Consider the following 24,322-nt stretch of genomic DNA (forward strand, 5'->3'; position numbering starts at 1 on the left):
AACACCAACCATTTACCTGCAAATGTCATGATTTTATTCTCTTAATGCTGAGTAATATTTCATTGCGTATATATACCACAGTTTCTTTATCCATTCATCTACTGAAGGGAATTTAGGTTGGTTTCACAATTTAGCTATTGTGAATTGAGCTGCAATAAACATTGATGTGGCTGCATTACTATAGTATGTTGATTTTAAGTCCTTTGGGTATAGACGAAGGAGTGGGATAGCTGGGTCAAATGGTGGTTCCATTCCAAGTTTTCTAAGGAATCTCCATACTGATTTTTGGGAAAAATGGAGGAACTTTGATTGGGCAAATGGGAGGGAGGAACGGGGATGGGGGATGGGGGGAGGAAAGATGGTAGGATGAAATAAACATCATTACCCTAGGTACATGTATAACTGCACATATGGTGCAATGCTACAACGTGTACAACCAGATAAATGAAAAGTTGTGTTGCAATTGTGTACAATGAATCAAAATGCATTCTACTGTCATATATACCAAATTAGAATAAGTAAATAAATTTTAAAAAATTAAAACAGAATATCCAGGTTTTAAATGTAAAAAAAGTGAAAATAATTTATTCATTTGTATATTTATTCACTCTATATTTCAAAAGGCTAGAATAAAGGGATTTCAATGTTTTTACCATAAAGAAATGTTAATTTTTTAAGGAGGTAAGTATATTTTACCTGTTTTAAGCATTAAACAATATATAAATGTATAAAGATAGAACAGATACCCCAAAATATATAAAAGTTTTGTTTTTCTGTATCAGTTAAAATTTTAAATAACAAATATTTTAAAAGGAGCAAAGAACCTGTACAGAATTTTCTTCAAAGAAAACATACAAATAACAAAAGTTCATAAAAAATATGTCTAACCTTGTTAATTAATAAAAAAGTAAAATAAAAAACATAAGGATGTCAGAATTATAAGGATGACTATTATAAAACTGAGAGATAAGAATTGGCAAGGTTATGGAGAAAGGGAATATTTGCATACTGTTGCATATTGTTGATGGCAGTTACATTGGATTATCCATTATGGAAAATGGTATGAAGATTCTTCAAAAAATTAAAAATAAAACTACTATCGGGTCTAGCAATTGATATAGGAAATAAACTCTATATCTTAGAAGCTATCTGCAATCCTGTATTTATTGCACCATTTTTCATAATAGCCAAGATAAATTCAAGCATTCATCAACAGATTAAAGGATAAACAAAAAGTAGCATATATACACAATGGAATATTATTCATCATTTAAAAAATGGAATTCTATCAATGTTTATAGCAGCTCAATTTACAATAACTAAGTTATGAAACCAACCTAGATACCCTACAACAGATGAATGGATAAAGAAAATGTGGTCTATATGGAATATTACTCAGGATAAAAAAAAGAGAATAAAAATATACATTTGCAGGCAAATGGATGGAGTTGGAGAATATCATGCTAAGCGAAATAAGCCAATTCCCAAAAACCAAAGGCCAAATTTTTTCTCTAATATGCATATGCTGATATAATGCAGGAGGAGGGTAGGCTAGGGAAGAATGGAGGAACTTTGGACTAGGCAGAGGGGAATGAGGGGAGGGGTAGAAAGGATGGTGGAATGAGATGGACATTATTACCCTATGTATATGTATGATTGCACAAATGGTGTGCATTGTGTACAGCCAGAGGAATGAGAGTTGGGCTTCATTTGTGTACAATGAATTGAAATGCATTTTGCTGTTATGTATGACTAATCAGAACAAATAAAGAAAAAAAAAAGGGAACATGCCAATAGTAGGTAGGTCTTGATAGGGTTGGTGAAGGGGCCTGGAGAGGAGACTGTCACAGGATAGCTGACAGGCAGAGCTATATCACATGGGAGTGTGAGGAAAAGAATTGTTTGGGGGTAGAATTAAATAGACTCTGTGACTTGCCAGACAGCAGATCATGGTGAGGCCTAAGCAGGCAGCAAGGAGACAAAGCAGAAGGGAGTTCAGTTTGGGACAACTTTAGTCTGAGGCATTGAGAGGAGAAAAGAAGTAGATATTTTTCAGTGCAGGATAGGCAGTCCTGGGAACATCAGCCTGAAGCAGAAAACCCAGTTCATTCTTCTATAATGTTAAACCCTGCCCTGAAATACACTGATAAGCCTGGCAGGCTGAGGTATATGTTAAATAAATATGATATTTGAGAGGGGAAAAAAGTGGAAACCTGCCATTTACAGCAGGAATGAAACTGAAGAACACTGTGGTCAGTGAAATAAGCCAGACAGAAAAAAACAAAACAAACAAAAACAAAACTAATACTGTAAAATTCAACTTACATGTGGAATCTGAAAAAAAAAAGTTTAACTCATAGATGTAAAGAGGTTTCCAGCAGCTGGAAATGGGTAGGGAAGTAGTGATATCTTGGTCACTGAGTACAAACTTTAAGTTATGATATGAACAAGTTGGGGGAACTAATGTGTGACATAGGTGGAGAAGGATGTGTTAATTTAATTGTGGCAATCATTATATAGTGTGTATCACATTATCACATAGGCCCTACTATATCTAAGAGAGATCATATAACCAAATCAGACAATCAGGAAAATTGGGGAGTCTGGGCAAATGCTATGATGAATTGAAAAGTTATATTTGATGTTACCCTCCTTTTCCCTTTAATTGTGTAAAACATGAACATGGCTATTGGAACTGTAATACCCATTTTTTGCAGAATGAGTACACATGCTTTTTTTTTACATGGATGAGTAAAAATCAACTCACTAACCTAAAGATAAAAGAATAAAAAGATGGAAAGAGCTTTGAACTTCGATATCAAGTTTAGACTCACCTAGGGGCTGGAGTTGTGACTCAGTGGTAGAGCGTTTGCCTAGCCCATGTGAAGTACTGAGTTCCATTCTCAGCACCACATAAAAATAAATAAATAAAGTTATTGTGTTCATTTACAACTAAAAAAAATTTTTTGACTGGCCTAATTTCAGTACTTCTGTACCTGTAGACTTCTTGCCACGTGGGGTAACTAAATATTCATTTACCTGCTGTGATTTGGGATACTTCCCCTCCCTTCTAGCTAATTTTATTCCTTATTGATAAACTAACCCAGCTTTATAAGTCATCAATGTAAATTATTTGCAGGGCATTAGTATTAATTTTTATTTTTACTCAGAATGTAGACAAGAGATATTGGTCAAATTACCAAGGGGCTGGGTCAGTCTTTTATACAATCAATTATTTTGTAAAGTGATATAAATGAGAATAATAAATAAAAAGTATTCTGTATTTATGCCATAACTTCCATTTGCAATACTCTTCATTCTTTTGGGTTGTGTTTTCAACTGGTATTGCTTTTCTTCTGTCTAAAGGACTTCTGTAACAATTCTAATAGTACAGGCAGCTGGTGATAAATTGTTTCAGCATTTTTGAAACATATTCTCACTGGGTATAAATTTCTAGGCTGACCATTTGATCTTTCAGTACTTAAAGGTGTCTGTCTACTGTCTTCTAACTTACATGGATTCTGACATAATCTGATGTTATCTTTAACTTTGTTCTTCTGGATGTAATAAGACTTTTTTCTCCCTCTGGCTGTTTTAAAATTTCATTTTTATCACTAGTTTTAAGAAGTTTGATTCTGATGTTGTTTGATAAATTTTTCTTTGGTTTCTTGTTTGTGGAGTGCTTTGAGCTGTTGGATCTAAGGGTTTATAGTTTCAATCAAACTGTGAAATGTGACCGTTATTTCTACAACTGTTTTTCTCTCCCCCCTTCACATTCTTATGTATATTAGAGTTCTTGAACTTGTTCTGTAGCTCATTGATACTGGTAGAGCTCTCTGGTCATCTATGAGAGGCTCCTTTTCTCTGAAAATGGTTCTTCAAGGCTTTCATGCACTCACTGTTCTTTGATAACCCCATCAAAAAGTATGGTTTTTAATTTTATGCAGTTTTCCTTTTTGTTACATTGATAAAAGGTTCGTGGCCCTAGATCTTCCATTGATGATGAAAGTCCATTGATTCATCCTCATTTTGTCATTTAATCTGACTCAAAGAACAATAGCAGATAGATATTGGAATATACTGTACCTTCCCTACTTCTGGTGATTTTTCCTAATTAGGCAGGGCAGGTTTATTACCATAACATTCCTATACTATCTGTGTTTTTTTTTTTTTTTTTTGTTCTCTCTTAGAGGAGGGAGAAGGACATTCTCTGGTGAATTTGAAAGAAGAACCTAGAGATATGTTATCAAAATCCTTTATTTTTTGTAAACTGGTAGCTTATATTCTCCTTCAAAGTGCTATGTAACTTGTAAGTCCAGAGATGTCTGTGACTGAAAAAGTAAATCTATCTAATATTGGGGATTTGAAATTTTATTCAGTACTCTGGAATACAGTGATCACTTATTCAATATTGTCTCTTGTAATCGCAAAAGCAAAGTTTTGGTCTTTGGGGGCTCACTCCTTTGCTTATTTTCTATTGGTTCAGAACATGGGCAGCTAAGAGGAACGTTAGTTACTGGTCTTTCCTGAAATTTCAACCAATTGTTAGGCATTAACAATTCCTAAACATAAATATGCTCTCCATTATAGAGTAAAAAACATAAATTAATTAATAATTTTCAATATACAAAATTGTACATCGATTTAATAATTTATTTGGGATGAAAGTTATACATATATTCATAGTAATTAATGAAAAATATCTCATTTATGCATTTAATAAACTAACTTTCCAAAGTATTATGTCAAAATTACATTAAGCCATTCTAAAATACAGTGACTTAAAATAGCCACCAGTTTTATTGGCTCTCACAACTGGGTGGTTGACTGGATTCTACTGAATTGTGTTTTCTCATTCCATGATTGATGTGCAGCCCCTGGAGGCTTGAATGGCAAGTAATACACAAGGTGACCTTCTCAGTGGATGGCAATTGTTGTTGGCTCAGTCTGGGTTCCAGATAAGAAGTCCCCATGGTTCTCCATTTAACTTGAACTTCTCAAGGTTTTAAACAAAAGCTGCTATTTCTTTTAATCCCTCAGTTTAGATGTCCCAGAATGTCACTGCTGCTGCTTTTTATTGACTGAAGCTAGTGCCAACATGAGATTTAAAGGTATAGAAAATGAGCTTTACTTTTTCAAGTGAAAAGTAGTATGTGCAAACGAGGGAGAAGAATTTGTTGAGGTCATTTTGGAGGTTTTACTTTAGTTGAAAAAAATTTAATATGTCAAGTTGATTACTTGAAGAAAGTGAATTCTCAGTGTGAGAGATGCTTCCCTTCAGATACTTGGCTCAAGCTACAGTCTCCAATGGAAAAACCTCCCATCTTCAACCACCAGACAAAGAGATCAAATCTACTTCATCTCTACTGCATATCAGCAGATACCTTTGACAGTAGAAGAGAGGGGCTAGGAAAATATTAAGGGAAACCCGGATTTATCCTTGTGTTAGTGTATGATTGGATATTCTTGAAAAATATATGGCATGTGACAGGTCTCTAGATCATGATTTTATCCCTATACTTGGACTCTAGTCAGCTTTGAATGGAGACTAATTTATCTCTTTCTGGGGGATACTGTGCATCCTCTTTGGGGAAAGATAGATGAGGAGATATTAAGATCATAAAGAAGACAGGTATCTCTTTCCTTCCTGTTCAACTGTCATCATCATTATCACCATCAGATACATTTTGAATTACAAGTAGTAGGGGGTGTGCCCATAGTATGAATACTCAAAAGATTGGTCCTTTAAATTTTTTTCTCTCCATATTTATGCAGTTCTTCTACAGGGATAGGAGAGATTATTTGGGTCACATTGTGTTTTGCAATTATACACATGTTGTTGTTGTGTTTTTTTGTTTGTTTGTTTGTTTTTTTAGATAAAATGGTACACTCAGGGCAAAGCCAAAATACAATAAAAAAATTAAGGTAAGAAGAAAGAGTTTATGCAAAGTATTTAAACATATAGGAGCATTTTACTTCACATTTGAAAGATAAGGAAATGCACTAGATCAGGCCAAGATAGAATAGGATGGACTTGGGGTGAAGGGTTAAGGTAAAAACGTAGTAGGAAATGATTGTCTTATATTAAGAAGGTTCTAGAGATAAGATCTATTTTTGGGATGGCCCTGAAGTGCTACAAAATAATTTTAGAATTAAATATTTTACCCAACATCATTCATATTGTCAAGTAAATGTTGTCATGTATAATAATTGGGCAGATAGCAAAAAGAAACTGGTATTTTTAGTACAGTATTAAAATTGATTTGATGGTTAGGTCAGATGTTTAAAATCCCAATCTTAAAAGTTCTTCTTTTTTTTTTTTTTTTTTGAAAATTTATGTCACTGTGTCCTATAGTTTAGCTCTGGAATGTTCTCCAAAGGCCCATGTGTTAAAGGCGTGGTCCCTGGATTCTGACACTATTGGAAGGTAGAACCCCTATGAGATGGGGCCTAATGGGAAGAATTATGTTTGTTGGGGGGATACTGGACACTTGAAGGGGGTACTGGTACCCCAGTACCCTTCTCCTTCTATTGCTTCCTTGCTGCCATGAGGTGAGCAACTTCCTCTGCCATATGCTCCCACCATGATGTGCTGTCTCATCACAGGCCCAAAGACAAGTCAGAACCAACTGCCCATATACTGAAGTTTCTAGAACTGTGAGCAAAAATAACTCTTTGTTTATAAGTTGATTTACCTGAGGTATTTTTTAATGTAATACAAAGCTGACTGCCACAATGTGGCACAGAGGTTTATATAGAGGTTTATTTATTTACTTTTTACTTTTTACTTTGGGATTTATACTTTTATTTACTTTCAAACTTGTATTTATTCAGAATGACTTTCACTATTCCTTGGAGACATGGAATTAAATTAATAATTAAAATTGCAGTAGAGGATTTTATTAATATAAAGAATCATTCCAGCTCTAAAAAATCATATTATTCCTCAGGTGACATTGTAACTATTAATGGCATTTTGACTTCTTTTAGTGAATAAGCATTTTATCCCAAAGATTTTAAATCTCTCTGCATACATGTTCATGAAATTGTATAATTTTCAATTATTTTTCCTGTTAATCTTTATAGTCATTCAGTGTATAATGTTTTAGATACAGAAATATAAGGCATTTAGCTAAATCTACTCAGTTATATATGCATATCCTGAACTTTTTGAATAAATTCCTCATTTGAACTGAGCTGAACTTGCTCTTTTTCATCAATAAGGGACAGAAGGTGTGGCTTCTTGGTCTGTGAGCGATATAGCTGGATAAAAGAGATGAAGGTTAAAGTGACCTTTACTTAGCTTGCACTTTTAGAATCATAAAATTGTGATTTCACTATTTTAGTCAGTGTCCTTTGACACTTCATCAGTCTTCAACCACAGTATTATTTTAGCTCATTAGCATATTGTTATTCTTCTAGTGTATAATTATTTCACTTCAATTGAAATTAACATCAAAAGCTTCACATTAAATCATCATGCTGTAAAGTTTTAGGAACCTTCTTAGTTTTCTTTCTGGAAGTACCACTATGGCCTGTATTTCTCTCCTCCTTGTCTCATATAAGTTGTGATTCTGGTACTTCATAGTGCCAGGTTTCTGAGTTCTATATGGATATGTGAAATCTTACTGCCAAGCAAACTGTGAACTGCTGGGGCAACTCCTACATAAGCCCCAAATTAGTTTCTTTGAAATCATTGTCCTCACTCGATAGTTTCAATAAAAAAACAAAAATTCATGTGGCTCATTAGATAACACTTTGAAAGTTAAGATTTTTAGGGAGTCCCATCTTTGTTTTTAAATTTGGATTGATAACTCAAATTCTTAATTTTCATTGAATATTTAATCCATAAGTTCTTTATTGTTGCTGGTCTTTTCTCAGATGGAAACAGCTAAATCATGGACAGCATACAATTTGGCTAAATATAAGCATCTTGAAAAGCATGGCACATAAAGGAATATACCTAAGTAACAACAACAACAAAAAATCTACATTATTGTTTTCTTTTTCACAGTGTTTATCCTGAAGGGATGAAGTTTGAGAAAAATCACCTTGGGACATAAAATATTATTTAATGTGAATTATTTGTCCCCTAATTCCAGATTATTCCTCCTATCCAGCCTCTGCCAGCAGGATCATCCGCATGATTTCTCTTTATAACTGGAGTTAGTTCAACAAAGTATATTCTACAGTCTGGATAAATGAGTGGCATCCTTAGGCATGGTGACAATGGAATGTTCCTGAGACATGCTAGCCTTTAAGACTTTCTCCTTATAATTTGGGTGGATTTGCAAGTCTCCTTTCTACATGAAGATGCTGTGCTTCTGTCATTATACTATATGTACGGTTCTGGAATTTTCATGACCTACTTAGCAGTCTTAAACCAATGGAGAGTGAAGGTTATTCTCCAATACATTCCAGGGCCCTTCCATGATTTATAATTCTCTAAAGACTAGCATCTAAGCAGGTCAATGCTGGGGAGTGGTTATTTGATGAGAAATACTGAGAATTGTCTCCCTCAGCCATCCCATCTCCTAGCATACTGCAATCATTTCTCTAACCCTTTCTATAAATGTATTAATGCCACATATTGATATGAGATTTTTATTCCCTGATGAATATTGTGCATCAATTTGTTTCCACAATAATATTATAATTATCAGTGATATCAACATTACAAAAAGTATAACATTCTCTTTTATGATTTTATATAACCAGTAGGTTTGATTAATAATTCAATGTTATCCTCACATTGCTAGAATGTTTTCATGTGCTTTTGTTCTTTATGCCAAATCTTATGTTACTTTCGAAACAGAGTAATATTTAATTAACATAGTATTAAATTTTTAAAATTAATATTTTTTTCCTGAAAGATTGTGATTCTATAGAGGAAAAAAATATGTGATAAATGCATTCTATTCAGGAAATGCAATTTTGAAGGAAAATACAAGCTGAATACACAAACTCTTTAGAGGTGCATCTTTACAAATGATTGAATACACAATATATTTATTCACTGAAATTTTACTAGGATTTGAAGGGTAAACTTTATGGTTCTATCAGGAGAGTTTTTAATTCAGTAAACTGGGCCATTTCCACCCTGGAATACACTTTCTAGCATGGGCCAGGTCCATCTGTTATAATTGAGACTGTCTTTAGAGCTGTATATTTGCTGTAAAGTGAAAAGCAGAACACAGGATTTAGAATTAGGATATTCAATTTCTAGTTTTGCTTTCACTTACCTTTGTGCAATAGAAAGAAATGATTAAAGGGGAAAGACACAATAAGCTTTATTTAAAATTTTAAGGTGCACATGGAAACTTATAAAAATAGCTTCCATTACATGAAAAGTTCCTATTTCTATTAAGAGAAAGGGTGAACATTTTTCTAAGAGAAATTATATTGGAGTATTTTAAATTACACAGAAATTAGATTTCATAGTAGAATATAGATTAAATATTTAAAATATTACAATATTTAATTGAGCTTTGCGACCTACTATCAAAATAAATTATAGACCACTCATGTAGCATATGTATTTTAACAACAATTTAGATTTTAAGGTGCTTTAGAATAGAACAGGTTGAGGGGAAAAAAAAGAGGGTTGATCTTTTTTAGGACATTCTATTCTATAGCTTTGTCATCTCTATGGATATAATGACACTTTTTAAAAATAGTTTATGATAAAAATGATTGAAAGTTACTATTTTTTATTCCTTTAATGAAATATTTATTGAATAATGAAACACTCAAGTACCTTTCAGGTTCTGAGAGGGAAAAAAAGAGGTGATGGCTTTGTTTTTGACCTTAATATCTTACTGTATCATCAAAGCAAGTCAAATATGCAAGTATAATACCATCTAAGAAGTGCTGTACAGACACTAGAATGGCTGTATGTATAAACGTGGCTGTATAACCAATGTGATCCTGAAATCTGTAGACGTGTAAAAATAAGAATTCATACCCTATTTGAATCAAATGTATGATAAAAAAAAGTGCTTTAAAAGAGGAACAGTACTTCCAAAGAAAAGGATCCATCCCAGGCAACAGTTAAGAATATTTCCTCTTTCTGAATAACCAGGGATGTTTATTACATTGTACTGATAAACGCATGAATCTCATTCAGGCATATCTGAGGTCCATGTTTTTTGTATTCATGTGTTTTACATGAATAGAATAATAGAAGCTCTTATTTTTCTGTAGTATGTAGTACAGTCTTTTGCAAAGAATAGACTTATACATGAAAGAGTAATATTATGTAGATTACTTTCCAATTAAACCAGACACATGGAAGTCTTAATATCAGTTCAGTTTCCACTCACTTGATAAGCTTAGATAAGTTTCATAGTTTTGTATGATTTTTTTTTCTTATTTATAATCAAGGGATTTCTTGGATATGCTGTTGACTAACACCTAATTCTTTGGTTTTAGTGAGGTTTCATGGTGACTGCATATAAAAACAGATTGATTGAATTCACATAAAATTCAAATTACATATAAGCCTTGGTAGAATAATTATTGTATAAGATAGAGAATGCTTTAGAATTCTGCAATCTGACTTGAGAACATTTATTGGCACAAACTTCTGCACTAGAAAACCCTGCATAAACTTTATAAACACATTCCCCAGTCAAAACCCCATGACTTAATCTTTCTTTAATCTATTCCTTCCTTCCTTCCTTCCTTCCTTCCTTCCTTCCTTCCTCCCTCCCTCCCTCCCTCCCTTCCTTCCTTCCTTCCCACCCCCCCACCCGCCCCGGCCTTTCTTTCTTTCTTGGTACTGGCAATTGAATCCAGGTGTGCTCTAACACTGAGCTACATCCCCAGCTATTTATATTTTTATTCATTTTTTTTCTAGACAGAGTCTCCTTAAGTTGCTGTGGCAACCTTGAACTTGAGATTCTTCTACATTTTCCTCCTAAGTCACTGATCTTTTCATTTTTAAAAGATGGTCTGTAGACAAATGCCCTAAAAGGAACATCCCCTTCTCTTAACTTCCACAATTCCCTGGTTCCTTTGTTTTTCTACTACTTGTCATATCCTAAATGGTTTTTTGCATAGTTACGTGCACATTAAAAACTATTACCTAGATAATAAATAATTTTCGAGATTAGAGGAGATTTCTCATTTGTCTTGTATCTCCAGTAGGGCACATCATAAGATCTGGAATGTTCTAGGTCCTCACCAATTATGGAATAAGTAAATGGTGAGATATTAGGGGAATTCCTTAGGTAAACTTCCACATATTGAAAGAAGTTAAAAATTAATTTGAAAATGCTAATTGCTAGACTTTTGCTTTAAGAATTATGTTCTTCTAACTTAGATTAATTCTTATTGTCATGCTTTCAAGTCCTAAGTCTGAGATGGATTTATATGAAATACCTTTCTGCCTCACTGATTGCTTAAGTGTTCTAGGTAATCTGCTCATGTTATGAGGGTGAGTGGTTGCTGTGTAGACATCAAGACTGGGTATATAGAAAGATAAAGACCTTTCCTAATAGCTGACAACATTCATCAATAATGTTTAGATTTTAATATCCATAAGGATATTAATGATTAGTTAAACCATTTTCTGTCATTTGCAATCTACTATGTTTATCCAGTTACTTTCTCAAGTAGTATAGACTCTAGTCCTAGATATTACATTTGATTCTGTTTTCCATTTTCTCGTTCTCTGTTGAGATTCCCTCCACTTCATTATATTGCTCTCCTTCCTTAAGTCTTTGCACACATTTATAATACATTTTATAACTATTATTGGATTATTCCAGAATCTAGGTTGAGATGAGATGTTGTCCCATTATCTTAATTTTCTTCCAAGAGACTCTGGATTCCAGAATCTTCCACAGAGTATTGTTTTTTGTTCTAGCTGGCAGTTAACTTGACTATATTTAAACTCCACACTCTGTTTCCCCTACAATTAATTGGCAGATACCAACATGAACTACATTTCTTCTAGCTTTCCTGCTTTGAGTTTGACAGATAATCTTGAAATCCACTCCCACTCCCACTTCCCTCCCTGAGCATTTCTAGGAATCAGCTAAGCTTTGGGGGAGCCTTTAGATGCAGATTCGAGGACTCTCTTTTCTGTAGTTTACTTTCTTTGCTCTTTCCATCTTCTTTATCCTCCTATCCTAGGTGTCGGTTGATGGATGTACTCAGAAAAAAAAGCTATAAAAATACAGATTTTACTGGTTTAATCCTTTCTTTCAAGAAAAAGTCAAACACTTTTCAGTTTCTTTTGTTCTTGATTTCTCTCCAGTTTCCTTAGAGTTATATTTGTCTGAAATGTTGAATGGTTATCCTTGGATGGATTGGTCCAATGGAAAATACTCCATCATTCTCACAAAATAAATTTAATTATGAGTGTTCAGATTGTGCTTCATCTTTGAGAACTGATTCTGAAACAAAAAGAGAAAAAGAGCTTAAATTTTCTGAGAGTGGATGTTATTGAAGGAGAGAAATAATTTCCCCAGTAGAAGTATTCTGCTTTCTCTTAGGGGAATTTAGTTTCAGTGTGTAGACTGGTACATAAACTAAAATTAATTTTTGATTGACTTTACTAACATATGAAAAAAGTAATTTAATATTTGGAGACAAGTTAGAAAGAAGCCATAAATCAAGCTAATATGCATTTATTGAACAAATGAAAAAAAAATGTTCTTCCTTCCAGGTCCTCTTCATCATTGAGTTAAAAAGAAAGAATCTGAAATTTTGGAAAGTTGTAGGTAGTAGCCTACATTTTGACTCTCCCTGGATATTTCATAAATATAAAGAAAGAAAAACCAAATGGAAAGTGTGATGATCTGAGAACAACAGTCAAAGCTGGAAGGGTTTCTCAAGACATATTTGCTGATGGTGCTTGGGGACCATCTAGACCCTCAAACTCTCATACTGAAAAATAGAAACTCCCTTCCATGTCCAGGTTAAATTAGAAAAATTTAGGAAAAATTACTGGGAGGAAAATCCAAAGTGAGCAGCAAAGTGACAACAAAGGAAAATATTGATCTAAAACTTAGAAGGTAGCAAACTTTTTTTCTGGAAAGAGCCATACAGTAACTTTGCTGTAGTCTCCTTTACATCTCCCTCCTGATTTCCTTTCTTCTATTCTTCCTTTTTCCCCCTCAATACTTTAAAAACATTAAACACATTCTTAGCCTGAGAGTAGCTGAAAAATAGGCGCAGGCACAATATCTGGTCTACATGCTCTAGTGTACCTGCCTTGATCTAGATAAAAATGAGAAGGGTAAGCAGAGGAACTCAGGACTCCCTATAAGCTCAATCCCTTGGAGAAAACAACAACAGAGGAATCCATAGAGCCACAGAGCAGGGAAAGACAGCAAGGCATATCCTTTATTTTTTTAAGACATGAAAACTCATTTTATTTTAAAAATTAGCAATAGGAAAAAAGTGAGTTGAATCTTATACTAAATTTTTTTAAAAAAATTGATTAATACATATTGGCATAGGTTTATAGGTTCAGTACAATAGTTGAATTAATACACATTTATATAATATATAGGGATCAAATCAGGGTAAGTAGCATTTTTATCTCCTCACACTTTTATCACTTCCATGTGTTAGAAACTTCAACTTTTCACCCAAGTTATTTGTATGAATATCATAATTTATTATGGAAGAATAATATCAAGTTCATGTGGGAAGAAAAAGAAAAAGGAGAGCCAGATCATCCTTATAGATAAGGAAAATACTCAAGAGTGACAAGCTCTCACAGAAATGAAAACTAACCTAATATTTTTTAAAAATACACATTAAGATGCATTAAAATATACTACCTCGGTGAAAACTGCTTTTTATATCCACACACATACAAAATAAGAACTTAGGGAGTGTCTCTGAATTTTGTAAAGGACATAATCAGGCATTGTCTTAATTTTCTTTTTCTTTTTTTTAACCAGGTATTTTGTGTAAGACAGAATTTCCTGGCCTTGTTTGAAGCTATCCAGTGATGACGGTGTGTACTAAAATGATAGGAATTTCTTTTGTGAGGAATTTTATTGAACAGATGCATGGTAAGAAAAATAGTATTTATAAATTCAGAAACTAAATAAATTAACCTTGTTTTTAATTAGCAAATGATACAGGTGAGATGGATGTTTTCTTACATCGTTTTCTTATATCCATTTCTTACTCCAATTGTTGTTTTGATCAAATCTCAAGGGATGATTAAATCTGCTGAAATTCATCAAATTTATCATTTATCTGAAAGATGACCTTTTCTAAACTACATAGTGCTCTTAATCCATTATATGAATGTGCACCATTCCAGGAGGAGAGGATTTCCATTTTTCTAATATTACACTTCTTGCAATCAATGCTATTCTCAAGAGGATTTTTTTTTCATGGACTAGATGTTCTTTGTAAATTCTCAACATGACCTAATATAAAAATCAATGCATCTTTAGGTAAGTTCATTTCTATTATTAGATCTGACTGTAGCTTCATGCTAACGTGTTTTGAAATATAAGCAGAGCCCTACACAGAGCTTTGCTTTTTCCTGGTAATGCACTAAATTTCATTATGGTAAAGACCATTATAACAATAAAATCCACCACAGGTTTAAAAAAGTCTCTCAGCTCCAGCCAATTGCAAGCAATGTTTGTGCTTCAATGTTCTCATTGCAATTTCAGTCTTGATTAAGTTAAAAATTCTTTTGTCCAAGTTAATATCTGTATTAGTGATCATTCCCACAATGAAACCCAAGGTTGCTGGCTTAGCAAGGACTAAAGACAGCTCCTTACTGTAACACTTGAGTGAGAAGAGCTAAAGGGTGCTCAGCAGGAAAGGCATAACAATGCACATAGCATGTTGATTAATGTGAACAATTTGTTTGGTAAAGAAGTGGTGATACTTCTACATTTGGCATACTCATGAAGGAACCTGTCCAAATAGAAGAAAAGCTGCAAATAAATAAATAAATAAATAAATAAGTGTAAGGGCATTTGAGGTTCACTTTATTTTATTTCTATTCTGACCAAGGGTGTGATTAATTATTACATGAATTAAAGACATGAAAACTCATTTTACTTTAAAAATTAGCAATAGGAAAAAAGTGAGTTGAATCTTATACTAATTTTTTTAAAAAATTGATTAAAACATATTTAGAAGATTCCAGCATAAGGAAGAGTGGAGCCAGTTGAATGGGGTTATAGAAGGATTGCCCTTGAATTACAATTTTTCTAGAATCTACATGAAACACTTCAGGGATTGCATTTTCTATTGATCTTATTCTCATCAGAGTACAACTTTATGATTCTATGGTAACGCACTTTTTTTATTTATTCAAAAAAATATCAATTTCATATTCTAGACTTCTTAATTATGTGGTTGACTGAAATAACCACTTCCCCCCAACCCCCCACATTTTTCATAGTGAGAAGACAGGCACTTTTTAAGCAAAACCATTATTATGCATATTCAGAAGAGGTATGAGTCATCAAGTTTGCAGAAATTCTTTGGGAATGATCACAATACTGGTCTGAGAAGTGCAGTCAAGGTGAGTTGCAAGGTGATATAGAGGCAGATACGGAGCACAAAGAAGAATATGAATCTTCAAAACTTTGTGGTAAAATTCTAATATTTGAAGTATTTCCAGAATAATGGACATGCTCACAATAATTGCATATAAAAATAGTCTTTAGAGATAAGCAATTTTTGGATTATCCATCGATTTGCATATCAACAACTCCTGTGTTCTTCATTATCACCAAATAGTTTTATACAATTTCAATATAATATATTTTTTTCTCATAAGTGTCCTGCCTTCAAAAATTCGGCATCAACTTGAACCTTAAAAATATATTTTAAAAAAACGCATTTTAAAATCCCATAGCAATGAGCAACTTTTTTTAGATAATACATGTTTTATGTTGTTTGAAGGGAAGATTATTACCCTAACTTTTATTAACTCATAGAGACATGGTGCAGTGATTTTTATCCTTCCCTATAACTGCTCAAAGATAAGAAGGAAAAAACCTCCATGACTGTCACAAGAAGATCTCAGCTCTCCTTGTGAGAAGTAGAAAGTGAGGGATGCTCTTCCAATATCTTCAAATTTCTTTGGTGTCAGGCCTCTTTCTGCAGTGCCTATTCCTTCTTGTATTCTTTCCAAGCTTTGCATTACAATTGGCTAGCAAATTTTTTAATATGGCAGAATTAAACTTAATCCTCATGAATAAGTAAATGAGTAGTAAAAAGGAATATTGAAATCTAGGAAAATGCATACAGCATGAAAGCCTGAGGACTGTAGCCTATTCAAGGGGAAACCTACATTTTATAAGATTGACAATAGCCATCTACTGAGGGAAGAAGCTTTTATCTAGTGGAAAGAAGACAGGAGTAGGCTTCAGGGGCTCAGTCATTTAAATCCAGATCTGCTGATTACCAGGATGATCATTGACAGAACACCTTGGGAAGGAGTCTCAGTATTTCAGGATCTCCATTATGGAAAGTGCAAACAAGGGGATTTCTCAGGTGATGCTCTCATTATAAAATTGTGTGAGTAGCTTTTACTTATTATATTGTTAGATGAGTTGTATATTTAAGCTTATTAGATAATACCACATTTATGTTTTGTACAGTTTGCTTAAGTTTATAAAAGGATGAAGATACAGCCTAAACATTTCTAGAGAAATCCGATTCTATTCTCTATTCTTTACAGATATATGTATATGATTTTAAAGAGCTAATCAAGAAAAATAGTGTTATTCAGTTACATGTCTTTTAGTGTCAAAGAACTATTTAACATTTAGAAGATATTTTCTACTAGGATTCTTGACTGGTTAGAAAATCTTATTGAATTTGACTTTTTTTTCTGGAAAAAAATGACTTTTATTTTTATTTTGGGGGATAATCAATGCTCTTTGTTCAAATCCTGGACAAAAATCTTGGCTCTTCTCTAAGAGGCTTTTCTAATTCTGTTTTGTAATTGCAGTAAGGCATCTCTGAGGATTTATCTCTGGTGATGCATGCCAGCAGTATGTGGCCTTTTCTTGAACCCGTCAGAATTGTGACTCTTCTTTGAACTCTTGGCTGCCTGGTGCTACTGACCTTGTTGCTCATTTATAACTTGGGTGCCATTTATCACTTCCAGACTTACAGATATTGTTGTGGAAAGAGACTGAATTCAATCATTCATGCCATTGCCTATTTCTAGTGGGGCCTCCCAGCTTCCTTCCTAACAGGATAACTGATAGGGAGAGATTAGTGACAAAGCTGTAATTCTATTGAGGGATTGTGATGTAACTGTATCATAAACCATGAAGCGAGACTCTAGAGATTTGAGATCACCAGAATGCTGAGATTAAGTTACAGCAGCGGCAGTCAATCTCTGTCAATATGTGTTTTGTGATGGTTAGTAATCTGCCTGTAAAATATTAGCTACCTGTAGAAAATACCTCTTTTTACAGTATTGACTTTAATATAGCATCTGTAATTTCAGAGCTTAAAGAAAATATTGATTTTTAGCCTTACAAATACAGACATATTAGAGATCATTAAAAAAAAACTTGCCCTTTGATTTGGTATTATGTTTTAATTCTGTAAAATTTTGTGTTGGTTTCTTATACACAACTTGAAATATTTAAGTTTCAGTATTGTGAAACAGAACCTGTTATCCATGTGTAAAATTTTAAAAATAATTTATTAAGGAGATATACTCATAAAGTAAGCCATTAAAAGTAAAATTTCAATGGCAGCTGGTATATTCTCAATGTTGTGCCACATTACCACTTTTAGTTTCAAAAGATTTCTATCAACCCTAGATCAAGCCCTTTTACCCTTTCAGCAAGTTCTTCCCTCTTCTCTACCCTCCCTCTTCCCCTTGTGAATTTTTCAAAGTAAAAATAAATAAATTGAATTAATATTTTATTTAAGTAATGCTTAGAAGGAACTAAAACCCTTGTATTTGAGTTTTCCATAGCATTTAGTTTAACTTTTACCTTTAGCAACAGTTTCATATACAATTTTGGGGATGGAGGTTGTTAAGGTAGCATAAGTCTTTGGAGGTATTAATAAATACTATTTGTTAAATGTGCCAAAGAAACAGTGGATAAACTAGTATAAACAGATTTCCTTACTGCAGGATTTTTTTAAAAACCTTTTTTATATTAATAAACACTGAGTCTCTTAAATCTAGAGCCATAGGATGTGACATTTCCTGAATTATTTGCCTTACTTTTCCAATAGCAACCTGAGTCTAATGTTGAGGTTCACTCCATGTCAAACAATGATCTAAGCCTAATAAGGTCACTGTTGAAGGATAGTGCTCAAAAATAGGACTTTTACTAAAGGAATTTTTAAAAGTATCAATAAGATTTAAAGCTCACATTGACATCATACTGTTAGCAAGAGCAAAAGGGCTGAGCTTCAGGATTTCTGAAATCCCTCCTGGTAGGTTAAAAAAGCAGCTAACATTTTAAAAGCACTTTAATATATCATCTGTATTTCTGTCAATCAACCTTGAAGCTTGATATTATTGTCCCAGTTTTGCAGAGGGATAAACCAAAGTTGACAAATAAATTAGTTACTTTAGCTAAATCAAGGTTATCTTCCTTGGGATTAAGTGATTTGCTCAATATCTCACAGTTATAATTGATGGATTATTGATTTGAATACAGGTATTCAGGTATCCAAATTTTTCAGTCTTCCATTTTTTTTTTGCAATGCCACTATATGATCATGAGTTATACTCTGGTGTTCTGAGCCTTAGCTTCTATTCAGTGTCTTTACTGGATGATTTCTAAGGTCTCTCCAGCTTTGAAATTTTGTTGCTAAAATCCTGGACTATTTCTAGCATGAGTAATGGTTTCAGTAAAAGAAAGACAAAAGTATATCTATATATCATAAGTTCCAAGATCTCAATAAAAATGTTAAACTGCTTACCCAAATAAATGAACAATTATGACAGCTGACTTTTACAGAAGCCCCTCCGAGCTCTGAGTAAGTTGTAGAATCAAAGAAATTACTATGCTTTGCTTTTATAAATATAGTTAAGATCAATGTAAATACATACCTTGATTTAGATTCTGTGGTTTCTTAAACATAGATTGAACTTGTGAAGAGGGTGTGTTGTGTTTGCCTCTGCTTTGGCCACCCTTGTTTATCAGATAAGGAGTCAGTTCTGGGGCCTTGGCCTGTTTATAGGAGGAAGGCTAGGAGCATGTCCAAATGGATCCATCACATTTAAAACAGTTCAGTTGTTGTTTCATTAGGGGAAAATATTAGAGTGAATAGTTTTGGTCAAGTGTCAAATAATCTAATGGATTTTATTATTTTTCCCTCTGACTTTTATAGTATATCTTGTCTGTTTATGGTGACCAATATTTTTTTTTTATTTTTCTAAACAAATGCTTCTCAAAAACTATCCCCAATTCACTTATTTCTGATTATAATAAACACTCTTAAAATTGCTTTATTACATTTTCCTTTCTTTCTTTTGTTATTTTGTTTTTGGTACCAGAAATTGAACCCAGAAGAGGTTAACAATTGAGCCATGCCTTTTTATTTATTTATTTATTTATTTATTTATTTATTTATTTATTTTTGAGACAGGGTTTTACTAAGTTCCTTGGGGCCTTGCTAAATTTCTGAAGCTGGCTTTGAACTTGGGATCCTTCTTCCTCATCCTTCTGAGTCACTAGGGTTACAGGTGTGCACCACTGTACCTGGCAGTTTATTACATTTTCACCTACAAAAAGATTTTATTGGTTTATTTTTTGTGGTAACATTTACTACTATAATGCTGCAAAAATATTTTTTTGCTTGCTTGGTAAAGTTGCAAATAAATATAAAAATAAATATAGTTTTTAAATATGTATCTCTCTCTTAACTTTCACATTGATATTTTGGTTCCTTCCTTCAACCTGGTATTATATGGCAAATCACTGGTAGAGTGAATCCCTTTTGAGGCTACAGAATAAATTTATGGTTCTATTTCATTTTCATAAGAGAAACTGCTCTCCAGTTTGGGATGAGGAAACTGAAAACATGGAGTCTGTCTAGGGATGGGCTATTTGGTAAGTCAGGTGTCGGCAGTTCAACTGGATCACAGTAGGAATGGAAATAATATTCTGGAAGAATTAATTCTTTCAATAATTACAGCCTTGAAAAAAATAATAGATCTAAGACTTATTTTGGAAGACATAGTGGAATTTTACATTTGACTTTTATAATTATTAGGAGAGTCATCTTTGAAAAAAAAAATGAAATTTTCTTAACTTTCCCCCACATCTTCCTTTAATCTTTTGATTTTTTGTCATTGACTTCTGACTCAATCGTTTTCTTCAATTGTTAAATTCAGTAAGTCACCTGAATTTTCATTGTCATCTACTGCACACACAGTACAAGCAGTTCTCCAAAATCACTAACACAGAACTCATGAAGTCCCATATCTTTTGCAAAATTTGTAATTTCACTTAGCAAGCAATTTCCACTGTCAGATTTTTATGACTCCTGTCAAGAAACTGATAGACTGGTTCCATTGAGTAGTTCGTATGATAGGCAGGAATGGAAGTTAGCATCAGGAAAATCTATGAAATCTACTTAGAAACATGGGGCTTGTTCTGACCAAACAAATGGATCTATGCAAGGACTCCTATAACTTGATAGATTTATCCTATATAAACACTAAGATATTGCCCCCTCTGGTCCTTTCTTTTAGTAGAGGCACATAACATGACATCCTTGCTTTTCACTAGAGGATTCTTATGAAAATCGTTATGACTTATTTCATTTTCAAAAAGATTGATTTTTCCTATAGGAATAATTATAAATTGGGTGGTAGGTGTTGTATTTCTGACCAAGGAGAGAGTAAAACATTTAGCAACTATAAAAATATAAAATAACTTAAACTAATAAACTTTTGCTCCACGTCAAAGGAGAGAAAAATATATTAAATATATCAATTATATAAATAAAACTTTTATTAAAGATTTGATTTAAAATGTAGCTAGTTATTATAAAGACTTACTAAATGACTATTTTATTTGCCTTCTAAGAAATTGGAATGTATTCTTTGAAATGATTTTTTTTTTTTTTCCAGCTGGCTTTCAAAGATATCCGGGGAAATTTGAATCAATGCCTTGATTTTCTTTCCACACATTTTTCTTTAGCAGGCAGATGTGTTTTGCAAAAATAATCTACAGTTTCTTTCCTTTTTTTTCCCCCCAAGCCAATGTGTATCATTAAATATTGAGTAAGACTTGCAAGGATGTCAAAATTGAGTAGGGTTAGTGGTGAAATGTACCAAAAATTAGTTACTTGTTCTGCTATGAGGGTCTCATACCAGAATATTCAGAAAGTTCGTTGGAGCAAACTTTTGTGCTTCTGCACAATGACAGTGTTAGCTTTGAGAATGGCAAGTTCAGGTCACCAGAGGCCCCTCTGGAAATGGGAAGATTTGAGGAGGATACCAGCTTAATTTCTCCCTATAGACTTTGTCATTTCTTCCCACACCCTCTTCGCATTTGAGTTCCTTGGCACCAGCTCAATGTTTACTCCCTTTCCATCTCACAGAGGACAACAAGAGGTTTTCTATGCCTGACCCTCACAAAGGAGACACACTCTGATTTTTTCTCATGACCTTCACTGTCAGGTCTCTCTCTAGGGCATATGCATACTCCTTGGCTAGGCCAAAGACTTCTATTATTCATCCATACATACTCATGAAAGGATTGGTGAATAATAAATGAAGTGGGGAGTATGAGTTAGCTTCAGAGATCATTTTACATATTACGCTGCTGATTTGTGGGAAGAATTAAATGTGAATTTGGAATCTTAGCCTGAAGGATAGAACACTAAACTAAAATTCAAAAAAGATGCGCTATGGATAGTTCTGCCACTTATTTGCAGAATGTCTTTGGTGAAATGTCTTGCTGCATTTCAGTTTCTTTATCTGCAAAGTAACCAGCTTTAACATCCATGATTGTATGTTTCTAGATGGATTTTGCCTTAGTTCCTTTCTGCCATATCTGAACTGTCAAATGCCACTTATACAGACTAGGATAAGTATTTAGGTATATTAATTTTAACATTCTCTTTATAACTATTCAATAGGATTCTTTTTTTAAGTGGAATTCTTTTTTTAATATTTATTTTTTAGGTGTAGATGGACACAACACAATACCTTTATTTTTATGTGGTGCTGATGATCGAACCCAGGCCCCGCTCGTGCTAGGTGAGGGCTGCCACAATCCCAGCCCTTAAGTGGAATTCTTTATCTTGTTTTTATCTAGTTGTTTAAATCAGAGTGATCTGGAGAAACAGAATCAACAGGATATACACATGCAGATACAATCCCACAACTTAGACACAAATACATGCTACCTATATATTTTCACTTTTGATTGGTGTGATGGTTAATTTTATATATCAACTTCAATGGGCCACTGGTTGTATAGATATTTGGCTGTGTGTGTGTGTGTGTGTGTGTGTGTGTGTGTGTGTGTGAGAGAGAGAGAGAGAGAGAGAGAGAGAGAGAGAGAGATCCGTATTCTAATGATTTGGTTTACATGACTGTAAAGGTTGAGAAGTCCCAGGACCCCCAGTCCTCAAACTGGAGATTCAGGACTATCTTTGGTGTATTTCCAATTCAAAACCCAGCAAGCCCAAAACCCAAGAAAAGTTAGTTTCAGTTTAACTGTGAATACAGAAAGAAAAAATTAATTTTCCAGCTTAAGCAGTCTGGCAGGAGTACTTCCTTCTTACTCATGGGAAGTTAGGACCTTTTTGTTCTTCTCATCCTTTCAACTGAATGGATAAGGTCCACCCATGTTTGGGGAAAATCTGCTTTCCACAACTTCCAAAACATCTTCACAGACAGACACAAAATAATATGTGGCCAAATACTTATGCATCCTATGGCCCATTCAAGTTGATAACTAAAATGAACCATCATATAAATCAAGAGCAAATATATGCAGGTACCATGTGTCTAAGCTGTGGGATAAGCTATTAACATCTATTTTTTCCAAGAATCTTTTAAAATTCTAAAAGCTCTACTAATTCAGGAATCTCTGGTTGTAATAGGACCACTTTGGTAAAGAGGATGTCAGTTCCTTTCTCTGATGTTTATCACGAAAATTGTGGACTAGAACCTATGAACTATAATTTCATTTGGTAAAAATCTTTCTTGAAATTCCTGGTCTGTCATTTAGGATGATGAAGCCCACTGAATAAAATATTGTATTCATTTTCCAAACATGATTCCTTCCAATTTCTAAGGAAGGAATCATGTTTGGAAAAAGGAATACAATATTTTATTCAGTGGGAAACCAAAAAGGAAACTCTTTTTGGTTCAACCTGGACTTAAAGATGAACATGTCCATCATGTTTTTATATTCTTCAAATATATACTTCTCATGAGCTTTTCTTTTATAAACCAGAAAATCTAAAAATGCTTCGATTCTATTTTCATGAAAAATTTGTGTTTCACATGGATTATTTTAACTGTCTTTGAGTTTTAATAGCCATAATTGCTACTGTATATGAGTAGATAGAGGTTGGGAAATAGGGACATTGGAGAACTAATTGGAAGAGAGAGATGGTGATGTCATGGTCAGAACCTTGGGTTTTTGGTTAGAGTTGTGGGGCTTTGAGCTTTTGCCCAAGTACTTGCACAGTCTTCCCTACCTTGTGAACACTGCCGTTCATAAGAGTTAGCTCATATTAAGAACTATGTAATGTTTTGAACGACCAACAATAACAACAATAAAAAAAAAAAGAAAAAAAAAAGAGTTAGCTCAGCATTCATGTGCCCTATGACACTGTCCTTGATCTCACCCAGGCAGTTTTCCTTTCCACTTTTCCACTGAATAAATGTGTATTTTTCTGTGAAGCAAAAAGGTAGTTCAACTACAGTGAGTTATGATTTGAGTCCTTCTTTCATTCATTGCAGTCCCTAGAGCGTTTTCGGCTGAAGATTAGGGGAAGCCATTTTAGAATTGCATTAGGGAAATACTTTGGGGAATATTTTGATTCAAGGGAGACATATAGACTTGATTGGGAAATTTATGTTTAGCAATGGTAAAAATTCATATTAAAATAGAATATGAAACAAAATCAAAAGAACATTAGGAATAAAGTCAACTAAAAATTTTCTGACACTGGGAAGCAAATTATAACAAAATTGAGTTCAAATCAGACCCAAAAGAGTAACTCATTGAAAAAGGTAGATGGGGAAGAGAAAATGAGGGAGGGAGGGAAAGAAAGGGGAAAGAGAAGGATGGGGGTGGGGGGAGAATATTTTTATATTTCTCCAGGGCAAAGGAATGAATAGTAATAAAATTGTTAGATAATAAAATTT

The 24,322-nt window shown here is 33.5% G+C and overlaps 1 protein-coding gene across 1 annotated transcript in view; it reads left to right on the forward strand.

The window, feature by feature from the left end:
• Positions 1-24,322, forward strand: part of LOC308653452 (uncharacterized protein) — a 697,023-nt gene that overhangs the window by 40,757 nt on the left and 631,944 nt on the right. The window contains exon 3 of the mRNA XM_081302014.1: positions 13,920-13,975. The gene's annotated coding sequence lies outside the window, so the exon portion shown is untranslated. The remainder of the gene's footprint in view (positions 1-13,919; positions 13,976-24,322) is intronic.

This window comes from Spermophilus citellus (assembly GCF_964194105.1).
Source record: "Spermophilus citellus genome assembly, chromosome: 7".
NCBI classification, from domain to species: Eukaryota; Metazoa; Chordata; class Mammalia; order Rodentia; family Sciuridae; genus Spermophilus; species Spermophilus citellus.